The following is a 17,466-nucleotide window of genomic DNA, read 5'->3' as shown; positions in this document are numbered from 1 at the left end:
ATACGTGATGACGCGATACGTGACTCCGCCTCCTCCATTAGAGTATATGGACAAAAAACAGGTTCCAGTTATGACCATTACGCTTAGAATTTTGAAATAAAACCTGCCTAACTTTTGTAAGTAAGCTGTAAGGAATGAGCCTGCCAAATTTTAGACTTCTACCTACACGGGAAGTTGGAGAATTAGTGATGAGTGAGTCAGTCAGTCAGTGAGTCAGTGAGGGCTTTGCCTTTTATTAGTATAGATAAAGTTCTTGTTCGCCTAGTTGTGAGAGTTCTGCAGTTTCATCTCCTTCTCCACCTTCTGTACTTACAGCCAGAATGCTGAGGTGATTGTAATCGAGCAGTATTAATTTTCTGTGGATAACCCAGATCAGCATCTTGTATGATCCATACGTTGCCATCTCCCTTTGGTACCTGAAGTGGGAGTCTCTGGATGACACACTTACAGGAGTCCTCCCTGTAGCTCTACAACAGGATTTCCCAGGTGTAGTGACGAAGGTCTCCACTGATCCCGGACAAGCCCCCTTTAGTTATCAGCCTCTATTGCTACCGGGTGTAGCCACAGCAGTATGTTGCTAAAAGCATAAAAGAAGCAGGCAGCAGTTAGAAATCTCTGACCATTCTTTTGTTCTTATTTTGATTTGCCCAGAGGTATATAACTGCTTCAGTCTCTGCCTAGATCAAAATGATGATCGGTTAAACAATGGTACATACCAATTTCCTTTGCTTAACAATGGTGTAAACACATTTTCATTTTATTGTTGCCAACTATCATGAAGCACGGTACATATACCCCATATGCTGATTAGAGACCAATGTCCCCAGAACACATTAATTTTCAAACCAAGTAAATAAAAACATTTTCTAAGGAAGCAGGCAGTTCTGTTATTACATTAGTGTATGTTGATGAGATACCAATCAAAGCAGCGGACTCTTTCGCGAGACAGGTAAATATCTTTGTCTTGTAGACAGCTACCAACAGTAACCTGTAATAGAATTATTCAGCAATTTTGCCTTTTCACTTATCATCCCAGTCTCAAACAAAGGGTGCCTATTACCTCTTCATCTATTGGCTTTTACACTTTTTACGTTATTTTTGTGTGATTTTTCTAAAAACAACACAAAGAAAGGTTATTTGTCTTTAAAACACCGATTTCTAGCCCATTACATTATATGCGGGGCAGATTAAATTTTGATGTCCATTTGTAGTGGCTGGGATAAGCCACTCAGATTCGTAATGTTTTTAAAATGGTAAATTATTTATTTATTTTTTGGTGACCCCAGAAATGAATCAGCCTTGACCCAGAAACAGAGACACATAATAAAGCACCTCAAATGAATAAATGAAGAATATATTAACTAAATATATATGTGAAAGAAAAAAACAATTGATAAATAAAAACATGCATGCAAAATACCCCCCAAATTGCCCCAGCAGAGATGATTATTTAACAAACACTGAACAAATGAAACCAAATGTAGCACTAGGCACTACACAAAAAACAATTAACACTTACGCAACAGTCCCAACACAGTCCAGTGCAGCAGGTGCGGAGGACGACGGTGAGTGACCCTCTTTGGTGTAATTGGGAATGCTCCCCAGACGAACATGTATCCAACCAAGACAACACCACATGTACAAGAAGGCACAAGACAATCATATAAATCCAGAAAAAGCTGTAATCGACAGTGGTTGTATTTGTAATCCAATAGACGTGAAGCGTAAAAACAAACAGACACAGATGATTGTGATTTCTTTTGCAGCCTTTCAGCTCCTTTTTAAACATAGCTTATAATCATCATTCTTCCCAGCAACCACTCTGAAGCTGCCCAATGGTGTAATACTTCTGGGGCTGCTGGGATTTGTAGGCCATTTAGGTAGAGCTGCTGCAGTCCAAATCAAGCAAACCTGACCAGTCTGGCATCAAATTTTGAAGAGCTGCTGATGTAAATATATACTAAACTCTATATCCTACTTGGAGAAAGAAACCATTCAATTAATTAATATTTACTCATCAATTTACATCTATATATATATATAATTCACTAAGACCATGGCAAGCAAGACGCACGCAAGACAGAGCACCGTCCGCCAACTCTAACTCTCCTCCCGTATATTAAGCGTCAGCAACGAAGACTCGCTACACCTTAATGAACAAGTGCTGAAACTTATCCCTACCGATGAAGTGACTTTCACCAGCGTTGACTCCATCGTCACAGACGATCCTACAGATGAACTTTCATTCCCCAAAGAATTTCTTAATAGTCTTACTCCCACTGGCATGCCTCCGCATAAACTCAAAATTAACATTGGTTCAGTCATCATGCTTCTCAGAAACCTCCTGCCAGCAAAAGGTCTCTGTAATGGCACTAGACTTTCTGTTACCAGCATTCACCGCAATATACTGGAGTGTAAGACTATCGCAGCTGCTACCTCACAAACTGTCCTTATTCCCTGGATATCCCTGACCCCATCAGATTCAAATTTGCCTTTTACTTTTACACGCAGATAATTTCCTCTTAGATTGGCCTTCACAATGACAATTAATAAGACACAGGGACAAACTTTCAAAAACATATGCCTGTATCTGCCAAAAGCAGTTTTCAGTCACAGACAACTGTATGTTGCTCTCTCCAGAGTTCTATGTTTTCATTCACTCACAGTCATATCCTCAAACCCACCCCATTTGGACAACTGTGTCTTTCAGGAAGTGTTCACCAATCAATAAATAATTATGCAGCGTATGCTACGCCGCGGGTTGGCTAGTATCAAATAATCTTCTTGCCAAAAAGTCAAGTCTGCTGTGTACTATGCTATAAGAAAGAAAGAAAGAAAGAAAGAAAACAAATGAGACGGGAGATGCCAGAACCCCATTATGAAAAGCAACATAAGGTGACAGACAAAGTGCAGAAGTAATGCCAGGTGAGAGCAAGCAGGTGCCACAACTTAAATGTGAATGAAGTGCTACTGTTTCATATGCCCAGCTGATTGAAAAGTGTTGTTTTGCATTTTTCACTTAAATACTGGAGGAGTTTTATGCTGAACAGCATCATCACAACCTTTAAAAGCATCCCTTTGAGTTCTTCTTTCTTCTAGCGAAACAACACAGTGCCAGGAGGGTTGATGCACACCCAATAAATTGAAACGAAATGTAACAAATTGCCAGAGTTAGTGAGTGGGACCTGTCAAGAATGTTTAGCAATTAGAATACTCTCACTAACCGTTACAAATGTTTACATTTCCTCAGAAATATGCAAGCATGATTGTACATTTTTAAATTTCCACAAAAAATGTACTTTCTACTTTTATTTATTATTTTATTATTGAAATTAACAAACATTAAAGCAGTTTTTTTCCAAGCAGCAATGAGACCCTGGAAAGTTTTATTTATTTTTTTTATTTAAAAAATTTATGCTAACAATGTAAGGGAAATATACAGTCTGCAAAGAAGAAGATGTGTGTCAAAAATTATTAAAAATGTTTTATTTTTATGATCACATAAACTAGTTTTTTATATATATGTGTATATATTTATATATATATATATATATATATATATATATATATATATATATATATATATACACTGTATATATATATATATATATATATATATATATATATATATATATATAATCTGTGCGTGTTTGGGTGGGGTGTATGGCAGTAGGGATTCACTTTCTGCACACTTTATTGTCTTGTACATTTTATTTGATAGAGATACATTTGCTACTTTTTCCCATCAATCTACAGGCAGTAACCCATAATAACAAAGTGAAAACTTGTTTTCAAAAGAGTTTGCAAATTTATTAAAAATCAAAAACTGAAATCTCTCAGTCATGTAAGTATTCAGACCTTTAATTCAGAAGCCCCTTTGGCAGCAATCATAGCTTTGTGTTGTCAAACAAACAAGTCATAGACATCATGAAGATTTGGGGCAGCCATCCATATATTGTTTTCCCTGCTGCAAAAGTTTACTTTAAACGTCCACAGAACAGAGTCCAAAATAGAACTGACTTGCTTTGAGACAAGATGGCGGGTTTAACAGATAGGACAGGAAATGACGTCAGCAGCACCGTAAGTGACGCTTTCATGACCAGAAATGACATCATCGTAGGCACCGTAACCAAGTGGGATTTCCCAAGAACGGTCTGCAAGAGACTGAGAGAGACAGTTAGCACACTCTGCCGTCCCCTGGTCTGGCATAGAATTACCATTTTTAGGCCCTTTAGCTGTTTCCGATGCGCACGTGTGTGACAGTGTCTTTTTAGGTAAATCTCCACAAGCTTTGCATATAAGTATTAAGTTCCTTAATTCAGTACTTTGTTTAGGCTCTTTGGCAGCGATTCCAGATTCAGGTCTTCTTGGGCAAGTGTCTTGGCACACCAGGATTTGGGCAGTTTATCCCATTCTTCCTGCCAGATCCTCTCATGCTTTGTTAAATTCAATGGAAAGCATCTGTAAACTGCCATTTTTGGGCCTCTCCACAGATGTTCTGTGGGGTTTGAGGTCTGGGTTTTGGCTACACTCAGAGAGCTGTCCTGAAGTTACTGAGCATTGTCATGGCTGTATGCTTCAGGTCATTGTTATGCTGAAAGGTGAACTGTCACCCCTGTCTGATCTTTGCCAGACATAGTACTAGGAGTTCTGCCCAAAGAGTTCAATTTTTGTCTCATCAGACCTGAAAATCTTTTTCTTAATGACTTCAGAGTCCTTTAGGTGGTGTTTGACAAACTCCAAGTGGGCTGTCATGCCTTTTACTCGAGTGCTTTCTGCTTTGCTACTCTACCAAAAACACCTGATTGATGGAGCACTGCTAGGATGGTATCTTTGTGACTGCTAATAAGCACTGCAAGTGGAGCACTTTCTTGTGATGTCACCAGCCGAGCTCTCTCTCACTCAACCACCATCTTTAATTACGCAGCATCACCCCACACGTAAAGATGTGGAGTTGGCTGGGTGGTTTCTGAGAGGAAGAAACAAATCAACAATCTATTTCTCAGTGTTTTGGCAGGGTGCAAATGCAAAGACCAAAACTATGAAGTTTACGTTTGCAGCATCTGTTCAAACTTTGCTCTACAAAATTCTGAAAAGGATAAAATGGGATAAGCTTTTAAATGTGGAGAGAGTTGAGGAGCGGTCAAACAGGTTTAAAAACATTTTACATATAATGCAAGACAGATTCACCACAAATTTGGAATTAGTAAGAAATTTAAACAACTTAGCAGGGGGTAAATAAACAGATGAAAAAGAAGTTGTAAAAGAACAAACAGTTGTATAAGGTTTATAAGATTAATAACTCCAGCATTAATTGTAGGGCATAGGAGGACATGATGGCAACTAGAGGGCATATGTGGACAAGATGACCCAAAGAGACACTTTAGAATAGAATAGAACCTTTCTGTATTTTAGTTGCCAAAGAACAGTCAAGGAGGAGGTGCATTAGGAATAGTAAAGGGGAATTAAAAAATACAAGCAGTGAAATAGTGAATGCACTAACCTTGCATTTTTCTGAAGTTTTCACATGTGAGGAAGTGGACACATTTCCATCAGTATCAGGGACTACTAAGGTGGTACTGAGTGATCAGGAAATGGCAGAGGGAGAAGTACAGTTCTGACAAAACGAACAATACACCAGGGCCAGATAATATTTATCCTTGAGTACTAAAGGTGGTTAGTGATGACATAGACAGATAAATGATACTTGATTTGTTCCCAAGAGGAACTTAACATTTTACATATGCTCAAAAAGGGAGGCGTAAGATGAGGTCAAACCTGCTCAGACTGTACCACAGATTTATATTTAGACTAGCAAAATACCCGCGCTTCGCAGCGGAGAAGTAGTGTGTTAAAGAGGTTATGAAAAAGTAAAGGAAACATTTTAAAAATAACGTAACATGATTGTCAATGTAATTGTGTTGTCATTGTTATGAGTGTTGCTGTCATATATATATACATATACACACACATATACACACATATACAGATATATTATATATACATATACACATATATTTTTTATATATATATATATATATTTATATATATATATATATATATATATATATATATATATATATATACACACATAGATGCACTTACAATAACATAGAAATCAATATAAACAACATTAACATCATTATCATATGAGAATATGAAGTAATATATAAGAAGCACATTTCATATAAATATAAATTATTAAACAGTAAAATCTTCTTCAATAATTTGCTACCGTGGCTTTTCGTTGGTCTGTCCAGGATTTTAAATGACATGTAGCTTGCAAACCGTTTCACGTATTGACTTGAAATGTGGTACACATATAATACGTCACGTCTGCTATCTGCTTTATGGGTGATGAATGTATTACTCTTTTTATGTTTATTTTATTTTAGAATCAACTCCTATCTGCGCACACCAGGGCGGCCGTGGGCAGATGCGTATGGTGTATTCACTCCACGTTATCGTGCATTGCGCTGTCACTGGTATTTTCATAAAAGAATTTGAACAATATATAAGAAGCGTATAAATTATTAAACAGTAAAACATTAACATTTAAGAAGTAAAGTTACATTGAGTACTACTGCAGTGCCTTCGGGTATACCTCATTTTTTCTTTGCCCATTACATGCTTAAATGTATACATTTTTTGGTGTACCTACCCGAGAACACGCGACATATAACCGACCGTGGGAGAAGCATGGATTTTAAACACGCGTTGAGTTCATCTGCTGGTCTCCCTCGTGGAATAACTGGTAATGTTTGAGTAAAATCTACAGCGAGTAAAACGACATTACCTCCTTTTTTTTTTTTACGATCTCTGAGATCTTGCTTTTTTCGGTTCAAGGCTTCATAAGCTCTTTTATGTTCAATGTTGTACTTAATAAGTACTAATTATCCCAAACCATCATCTTTGAATGTTGCAAGACTTTCGCCTTGTATGTAGATCGGGGTAATTACATTCATTGCATTCCTAGTCTGAATCACAATCTGATTGTATGGGTGGTTACCTGGCACTGTAGGGTTGCCACCCGTCCTTTAAAATACGGAATCGTGCCGCGTTTGAGAATGAAATTGCGCATCCCGTTTTGAATCAATACTGGACGGGATTTATCCCGTATTTTTTTTATCATTTTTTTTTTAAAGCAGCGTCTCATGCAAATCATCCCACACGCATTTTATGAAAATGCCTCCTTTCCTACTTTTGATTGGGTAATACTTGATGTCATCGTTAGTTTGATTGGTGTTTTTAACTGTCCAGTGAGGAGGGCGTGTCTTTTAAGTACAGTCTGCAAAGTGTTGGCACTGAGATATGGCGTCAGCGCCATAGTTGAAGCCCCTAACGTTGCGGTCAGTAAGTCGGCTAACATCCGCCATGTGCCGTCTTTCAGTTGCGAGAAGCAGATCATAGAATGGTTGAAACTGTTGCCCCTAACGTTGCGCCACGGCGTGTGCTTCGTTTATACCTCGTGTCTTCTCATTAAACTTTTATCTCGCGAATATGTTATTGCAATCCGCAGCGGGAGCGTTTCTATTAACTTAATTTAAACTTACGTTTTACACCGTGCTTTGTTTCCCTTATGAACATGCTTGTATGCTTAACTCGCTCCGTTCTCAATTGTTTAATTAATTTTTTGCTCTTCGCTGTTTGCGGCTGTTCCTCCATTTCCCCCTACTTCGTTCTTTTATCTCGCGAATATGTTATTGCAATCCTTAACGGGAGCATTTCAATAAACTGATTGAAAATAGTTTTGCATTTACCTTTTGAGTAAAAGGCGAGCTTTTAAGCCTGAGAAATCACCCCGTAAATGCACACGTTTAATTGGACATGTGTTAATATGTATGGTTACACAGTATTAAAAGACAGTGAACAACGTCAGTTACCTTTCTTCCCGCGTTTGATAAAAGGTGAGCTTTTAAGCCTGAGAAATCACCCCGTAAATGCACACGTTTAATTGCACATGTGTTAATATGTATGCTCACACAGTATTAAAAGACAGTCAAAAATTAACGTAATTTACCTTCGTTCCCGCGTGTGACTCGTGCTGTAAATGTCTTCCTTGTTTTTAGTTCACGTGATTACGTAGGAGGCGTGATGACGCGATACGTGACTCCGCCTCCTCCATTACAGTGTATGGACAAAAAATATGTTCCAGTTATGACCATTACGCTTTGAATTTCGAAATGAAACCTGCCTAACTTTTGTAAGTAAGCTGTAAGGAATGAGCCTGCCAAATTTCAGCCTTCCACCTACATGGGAAGTTGGAGAATTAGTGATGAGTCAGTCAGTGAGTGAGTGAGTCAGTCAGTGAGGACTTTGCCTTTTATTATTATAGATCATAAATATTTGAATAGAGCAGAGGTCCAGCTTGTAGTGTCCATGGATGAAATATGCTGATATGAGGGGTGTTCCATAATTTATCTACCTGAGTATGAAAGAAAGTAGCAAGCATAATGAAACAAGTCTGGGTATGTTGTGACATGTCTTAAGGTTACTCATGCACAGTTGTGGCTCAGTGCGAGTCTAACATTCCAAGAGACGGGATGTCAGGAGAGTCCTTGTGCGAATCAACTTAGAAAATGCTAGATTTGGAGCAATGTTCGGTGATAAAATTTCTCACAAAAGAAGGGAAAAAGCCAAAGGAGATCTATGAACACATGCCTGCAGTTTATGGTGAGTCTGCCTCATCATCCTATAAAGTAAAATTTTGGAGCAAACAGTTTAAATGTGGGTATAGAGTCCATTGAAGATGACCCTCACACTGGACGGCATGTGGAAGCAGCTTCCACAGAAATGTGCAGGAAAGTCAAGGATTTAATTTTGTCAGACAGACCAATTAAGGTTTCCTTAATAGCTGAAGAAATGGGCGTCTCTGAAGGTACAGTTTGAAAAATAATTCATGAGAAGTTGGGCATGTCAAAGGTCAGCGCAAGACAGGTTCCAAGAATGGTGATGCCATGAGGCTCCAGTGGTGTCAGGAGAACTTAAAGATGCTCTGTAAAGACCAAGTGAATTTTTTAATGGTTTGGTGACTGGAGATTAAACAAGTAAACAAGAAATGAAACCCAAAGCCAAAAGTACAAAAATGCAGAAACCAGAAACCAATGCAATAATAGTCACTCTTCCACAGTCAGCGGACCACTGAAGGACCAACTAGAACATCTCGACTTGATGTTTTTTTAGAAGATTTAAATGGATAGGACTGTTGAGCTTTGTTGGGCTGAATAGCCTATTCTTGTCAAGATTTTTCTAATGTTCTAAAAATGTTGCAGATGATACCAAGCTAGGTGGAGTGGCAGATAACCTAGAATCTGTTGAATCATTACAGAGGGACTTGGACAGCATACAGGCTTGGGCAGATTTGTGGCAGATGAAATTAAATGTCAGTAAATGTAAAGTATTACACATAGGAAGTAAAAATGTTAGGTTTGAATACACAATGGGCAGTCGGAAACTTGAAAGTTCACCTTATGAGAAGGATTCAAGAGTTGTAGTGGACGATATCAACTTCCAGACAGTGTCCAGAAGCCATTAAGAAGGTTATCAGAATGTAAGGTCACAGTATATAGCACCTTGAGTACAAGTCCAAGAAGGTTCTGCTCAAGCTTTATAACACACTGGTGAGGCCTCATCTGGAGTACTGTGTGCAGTTTTCTCCTCTGGACTACAAAAAAGACAAAGAAGTTCTAGAAAAAGTCCAGAGGAGAGTGACTAGGCTGATTTAAGGATGTCAGGGGATGAATTACGAGGAAAGATTTAACCACTGAACATCTTCAATTTAAGTAAATGGAGATTAAGAGGTGACATGATTCAAGTGTTTAACATTATGAAGGAAATTAGTACAGTGGATCGAGACTGTTATTTTAAGATGGGTTCAACCAGAACACAGCTGGAAATTTGTTAAGAGTAAATTTTGAAACGTCACACAAAGAGCCATAAAGACATGGAATAAGTTATTAAGTATGGTGGTAGACAGTAGGACTTTTAAAATTAGACTTGATGTTTTTGGAAAATGTTAAGTGGAATGGCCTGGTGAAAGTGAAGAAAAACACCACGAAAAGTGTAAGGGAAGGAGCTTGATGCCAAAGCATGTGATGCATTTTTGTGCACAGAATATGATGTCAGATGAGACTGACTTCACAACACATATGTCAGCTGCACTGGAAAAATATCTGTTAAGAAAAGAAAGGATGTGTGTTAACAGCAAAGCCCTGACACCTTAATAACACAACAACTCAATGTTGACTTGTGGTCCTTCACCTGGAACTTACTGAACTTGCAGAAAGTGCAGAAAACATACTTGATAAAACAAGTATGTCCCGTCAGTATGTGGTGGTCCTCCATGTGGTGCCTGTTTTTAGCCATTGCATGAAAGTATCAGTGGACAGGTGTTTGTTCATCTTATGCATAAATTATGAAACGCTTTGCAGTCTGGGACAACACAGAGTTCACCAACTATGGACAGTATTTTTAAGACCAAGGCCAAGCTACAGGTAAATGTTTATCTGGCGAGCTGGAAATTGGATTGCATGCTGCTGTGTAAGTAGTATTATAGATGTGGAATAACAATGGATACTGTGCATTATAATTAAATTGCACATCTGCTGAAGAAGGGAACTATCTGAGAAAGATTTTTGTAACAGAAAAAAAAAACATGAGGTGTTGTGTTTTTATTAAATGCAATCCGCCACTCTTTGTTTTCTTTCCATTCTCACCTACCCTTTGTCGGCATCCCACCTGTCTTGCTACACCCCGTGTGCTCCTATTGTGCTGAATGCACCAGACTCCCACACAACGTTGGCTCACCTCAGGTGGCTAATTAAGGAAAAACACCTCAGTGTGAAATAATAATGTAACAACTCCCCGCAAAACAAAATATATTTTAATTCTTCTGCCTGTGCGTTTTCATTCATTCAGCTCACACTGCTTCTCTTAATTACATGGCTAACTTAAAACATACGTAGAGCTGTGAATTAAGAAAAATTACAGCTAATTTCAGGTAAATTAGCTCCATCCATCCATCCATCCATTTTCTAATTTGCACATCCAGTCCAGGGTCAAATAGAAGTGACGCCTAAACTTTGGAAAAATGATGGCATCTCCCGTTAAAAATAAAAATCTGTAAATCACTGAAAATAATTGCACTATAATAAACACTTTTAGGGATTTTTGTTTTACTTTGAATGCAAATGTGACAGCACATTAAACAGAAGAGTGAACATGCTTCTCTACTTTTTATTTTGTTGTGCCGGGAGCCCTTCACTGCTCATATTTGTTATCCATGGCTAGATGAACAATTTCTGCAGTAATGAATCCTCCCTACTATCAGGCACAGATGAGTTACTGTTATAAATGGAGGGTATTTAAGCTCTGGTGTCTGTGATAAGCAAGGTCACCTTACTCTGAAGAGGCGAGAAAGAGTTATTTGCTCATTGAAGGCATCTCAATAAATGAACTGAAACATAGAATCGCATAGACTATAATTATTAGTCTAAATGACCAGTACGCCGGTATAGCAGCGAGGGGAATTTACAATAAGGATCAATAGTATGACATTTCTTAATGAAGCACCAAGTGAACTGCACACTTCACTCACTTCTCATAATATGCAGGCGATGGAAAGTTTCTGTCAGCAATGCTGTTTGCCTTTATATCTCATTCTTTCACTTCCTCAGTACCATTTGGCTTTCATGTTTAAAACTTTTGCACTTTAATTCCTTTTTATATGTTTCCGATTTTTCTAGGACTTCTTGTGTATATTATGGAAGTGTGCGCTGCTGCCTCCCACCTTCATATACCTGCGTTCCTCAGCTCAGCTTTGGCGGCAGTATGTGCAGGTTTCACATTCTCTAAGTGTACGTGGATTGTCTCAAGAGATTCTGGTTTCCTACCAAAGAAGTCCAATGTAGGTTGGCCTGGTTAGTGTGAAAGTGATTATGTGTTGGTGTGAAACAAGAAAAAGAGCATCAAGTGAGTGCGAACTTCAACTCTCCAGACACCAGACAGGATTTCCCAAGCCTGTAGCTGCAAGATGTTAGTGCTTCTAAGGCATGTCCACTTCCATGTTACTGAGGCCTTTGGTGCCATGGCAAAAGGGCTTCTCTGTGTTGATGACAGAGCATCCTGGAGCCGGAGTTTCAATTAGCAGCCCTTCCACCCATGAAATGAAAGGCTTTAGACGCCAAAGTGGCATCTTATTTTAGACTCAGTGGGTTATATGTTGAACAAAAGCTCATGTCATCTGGCCATGATGTCTGAGAATGCAATATGAACAGCCTTTATAGATAGATAGATAGATGACAAAGAGTACACTGGTACATGTGGTTAGCAAAAATGAACAAAAGGACTTGAATTTCTTCAAGCTTCATCAACCCACCAAGGGAGTTCACCCCCTAGTGGAATATGAAGGTACAAAGATAATCCTTTTTACAACACTCAGAAGAAAAGTGGAGATGTGTAATATAAGCATGTGAAATGTGTCATGTTAAGCTATTTTAAAGTTGCTGATCACAACTGTAATAACTTTTTGATATCTGAGTGGTATATCACCAGTGATATACTGGTGGTCCTAGTCCTAAGACACTCTCAGAAGGTTAAAAATAACACTTTAGACTTTAGACACTTTAGAAGGTTGGTGATTATAAATCTCAAGTTATTTTTAATTTTTGCACCATTATTATGGATCTAGTCCTCCAATAGGTTCGGAAAATGACAAATTGTTATTACAATTGAGAATATTTGGACTTTAAACATTAAAATTGACACGCACATTTTAATATTTATGTACATCTACCTCATGAAGTAAATCATTACATTTCATATGAAGACCCTGAATTACGATGGCTGACGCTAATTTATACTTAAAATGTTTTTTTTGTCATCCCTGGTCATTTGTCAGTACCATCGGACTTATCTTTAGAGACGTAAAAACAAATCTATACATGTGGACTCCACTTTTTCTGTTACTTGTATATCTATTTTATGTAGTTGCATTTTGATTTATTCTTATCTACTATATTATTTTTGGCATTTATTCATTCTTATTTTTATCTATTTCTAATTTTCTTCTATTGTCTTGTACCTTTTTCTTGTAAAGCACTTTCAGTTACATCTTGTGTATGAAAATGTGCTCAAGAAATAAATGATGTTGCTGTTGTTGTTAATCGACCAAAAACTCCAACACACCACTGACTTTGTTTCCCAAGTGGCAGAAGTTATATAATAAACTAAAATTTGAAACTTAAAGATAAGCTGGCATAATATTTAGTCTTTATTATCATTGCACACATACAACGAAATTGGATGCCAACCTATCAGTGCAAAGCAAAAAGGGATTATAAAAACTATAAGAATATACACAACATGCTACACATGCAAGACATTTTTCATTTTCTTCTGGTATTCATTCATTGCATAATTTAAGGTTTCACAATATGAGCAGCAGTTTAGCGCAGTTATGGCCTTTGAATAAAAACTTTTTAAATCTGTTTGCTTGTGTTTTTATTGTCCTAAAACATCTGCCCAAAGGCAGCTATTCAAACAGAGAGTGACCAGGATGGGATGGATCTTTAAGCATGCTCTGGGCCTTAAGGCAACGAGAACTGTAAAGATCATCCAGGGATGGGAGAAGGCATCCGATAATCTTCTGGGTGGTGTTGACAACCCCCTGGAGTGCTTTCCCTTCTGATGCTGTGCATCTGGCAAACCCCACACAGATGCAGCAAGTCAATATGATCTCTATAGAGCAACAATAGGATAACAATAGAAGGACATAAGCAGCTTTTCAGTGAAATTGTTCTTCCTTAGGATCCTCAGGATATGAAGCATCTGCTGTGCTTTCTTAACCAGCTATGTGGTGGTAGTGTTCCACATCAGGTCTTCCATTATGTCCACAGTAAGGAACTGGAAGTTCAAGACCCTCTCCACACAGTCTTTGCAATGAAAAGGGATTATTCTTCCTCATAAACTCATTGATCAGCTCATTTCAATTTTCAGCGGCTTGGCTTTGGTGCTGTTAAGAACCAGATTGTTGTCACTGCACCACCTCGTCCTAATAAGCGGACTCATTCCTCCCCAAAAATGACGGTGGTGTTATCTGCCAATTTGATGAATCCATTTGCTGGATTATGCAGGTGTGCAGTCATGGGTGTAGAGGGTGAAGAGAAGAGGACTCAGCATGCAGCCCTGTGGAGAACCAGTGCTAAGGCTGATGGCCGAGGAGCTGTGGGGGCTTATTCTTACCCTCTGGGAGCAATCAGAGAGAAAGTCCAAAATCCAGAGGCAGACAGAGTGGGATAGCCCAAAGTCTATCAATTTGGTCAGCAGTCTATGAGGGAGGATTGTATTAAATGCAGAGCTAAAGTCTACAAGGAGCAGCCTAGCGTAACTCCCCCACTGTTCCAAGTGGGTTAGGACATCATGGGGAGTTGTGGCTATGGCATCCACTGTAGGTCTGTTTGCCCTGTAAGCATATTGGTGTGTGTCTAACTTGGGTGGGAGGCTTGAAATGATGCAAGTCCAGACCAGTTTCTCAAAGCACTTCATGATCAGAGGGGTAAGTGGCACTGGAGAGTTGTCATTCTGACTGCTGATGGTAGTCTCTTTTGGCAGTGAAATTATAATAGAGGTCTTCAGGCAGGATGGAATGGTGGACTGGGATAAGGAATGGTTCAAGATCTTGGTACAGACTCCAGCCAGCTGATCCGCACAGTTCAACAGCACTTGTCCACAGATGCCATCAAGTTCCACTGCATAGATCCATTAATTAACTAATAAATTAACTTTTAATGTATTTGCAAAAAGAGGTATTCCTCAATTTTTATGTAAAGTTCAGCTGAGGCACATTAACGTCCCCTTTTGTTACATAAGAGAACATCTAGCATATTACCAGCTGTGTAGCAGAAGTGTCATTAACTCTTTTAGGGCGGATGTCGACTTTTGTCGACAGGAGGGGTTGAGGCCGAATGTCGACAAAAGTCGACATCCAGGGATAGAGGGCGACAATCAGCTGTTAATGGCGACAAAACTCACTGCAACGTCGCAGGCATTCCCTCTGTGCTTGGAGGAATGCTAGACTCATTGACTCGGCAACTAATCCTTGCGTGTGCGTGAGTTGCGAAATGTAAACAATGGCAAGATGGCATCGACATGTCACAAGGGAGCGAAGCGAGTGCAGAAAAGAAAACACTCGGCAGACAATGTTTTGCGCATTATCGCAGAGTCGGACTCTGATTTTTCAGAATCGGATTTTATTGACAGTGATCAGGAGATCGAACAAGAGAGTGAGAAGCTGGCATCAGCTGATGCCGCGCCAACTGATCTGCTGCCAGCTGAGCGCATTCACGCAGCCGATGCATCTACGGCAAGGTTCACATGGGAGTAATATACAGACATTGATCCGTGGGAGCTGAACTGGCTACTGGACTTAACAAGACGGCATGGCTTGCTGTTGGACACGACAGATCACCAGCTGCTGAACTACTTCAGGCTGCTCTCTCCTGATGCTGCTTTTCAGCTACTGTCAGAAGAGACAAACAGGTAGGCAGAGAAATTTTTTGAATCGCGGGCTGCGCTTGCATCGCATTCTCGTTTTTCAAAGTGGAAACCCACAACAAAAGACGAGGTGAAGCGCGCTGTGGCATTACAAATAGAGATGGGACAGAACTGGTGATATAACTTCAGGGAGCATTGGTCCAAACGTGCTTTGTCCCCTGGTGGCTTTGGACAGGTTATGCAGCGTGATGATAGGTACGTGATGCTGCAAAGTTTTATTCACTTCTGTAATAAACAGAAGCAAATCCCATGGGGTGAGCCAGGCTATAACGCCATGTATAAAGTTCAGCCCCTGCTTGACATTGTGGAACCAACATAGAAACAATTTTTCAGCCTGGCTGTGATTTGTCTGTGCATGAATCTATGATAAAATAAAAGGAACACCTTTTTTTCTGCAAATATATGCCAGACAAGCCCACAAAGTATGGCATAAAGGATTTTGTACTGGCAGAAGCAAACACTGGTTTCTGCCTGAAAGTAATTACATATACAGGAAAGTATTTCTTTCAAAGAGAGAACTGTCCCTTGACAAGTCAGGTTGTGCTGGAGCTGCTTCAGGGCTATGAACATTTGGGTCATGTTGTGTACATTTGGACAATTTTTATACATGCCCAGAATTGTTCGTGGAGCTACAGAACAGAGGAATTGGAGCTTGTGGCACAGTGAGGGTGAACAGGAGACACAGGCCTTCACAGTTGAAGCCAGACTGGCTGAAGATGAAAAGAGGTGACAGTACGGTTTTCATGCAGGCAGAAAACTTGGTGGCAGTGGCATGGCACGATGGCAAACGGGTGACTTGTCTCTTTACAGTACACACTAACAATATATGTGAGAAAGTGCAGCAACAGACAATTGAAAAGTAGGCACCAAAGCAACAAATATTGTAAGGAGTGCAATGTGGCAATGACTGAAATTGGCTGCTTTGAGCGAGATCTGACTTTGCAGGACTTTGCTGTGTAAAATGTATGTGATATGTATGTGAAATCATAGAGTATGCAGGCTCATACAACATGCAAGTAACGGTAACATTTGTCAATAGTAAATATTTTTTGTTGATTTCAATTGCTTTGTGTTCTTTATTTAAAAAAAGTTAGTTTTTAGAAAAATATTCAGCCCTGGGAGAAAAGAAACAAAAAAAAAAATTAGCCCTAAAAGAGTTATGGGAAAGGATTACAAAGGAAACTAGAGCAACACCTAATGACGTCCTCAACCAAGTGACAGAAAACAAAGTAAACAATAAACAAAATTAAAATTTGAAAAAAAAAAGGTTTTCCCTACAATCGTCTTGAACAGCATGAATCCTTCCATAACCTCAGTTAAACAAATGTAATAACTTATAAGAGTTTCCTGATATTACCATCAGTTTGTGAAGAACTGTTTGCACTGATAATGACCGTCATCAAAAAATCTATGAAGATGTTATTTCATAGACCAGGAAAAAGAAGTAGAGGAAGAAAACAGTCTTTATCACTGATCTGCTGTTATTCTAGGACATGTTGGTGTATCCCACTCAAGAGGATCAATCTTTAAATTCAACGAAACTACAGAGGCATTCATTACTAACACATCTATAGTACATGATCTTCTGGCATAGATTGTTGCTAAAAGAAGACCTGACTCGGTTAATCAGTTGTAAAAGGCATTTCACCCCAGTTTCTGAATTTAAACAAAACTACTGTATCTGTGTCGGTGCAGTGAGGTCTTCATAATCTTTAACGTTTATGGTATTTGTTTAGATTTTGTTATTTAGTTTGACAGTTTTTGACCACTGCCAGTTTTAAACTCCTCATCCTCTTTCATTTCTTGACCCAGTTAGAATTTGCCTTCAGGTAAACCCCAGCTGTAATTGTATTGAAGTGAAGCCTTCTTCAGCTTGTCATTCATAGTCAAATCAGCACAAGAGTGTATTACTTG

This window comes from Erpetoichthys calabaricus, chromosome 6 (genome assembly GCF_900747795.2).
Source record: "Erpetoichthys calabaricus chromosome 6, fErpCal1.3, whole genome shotgun sequence".
Taxonomy (NCBI): domain Eukaryota; kingdom Metazoa; phylum Chordata; class Cladistia; order Polypteriformes; family Polypteridae; genus Erpetoichthys; species Erpetoichthys calabaricus.
This window is presented reverse-complemented; position numbering follows the sequence as displayed.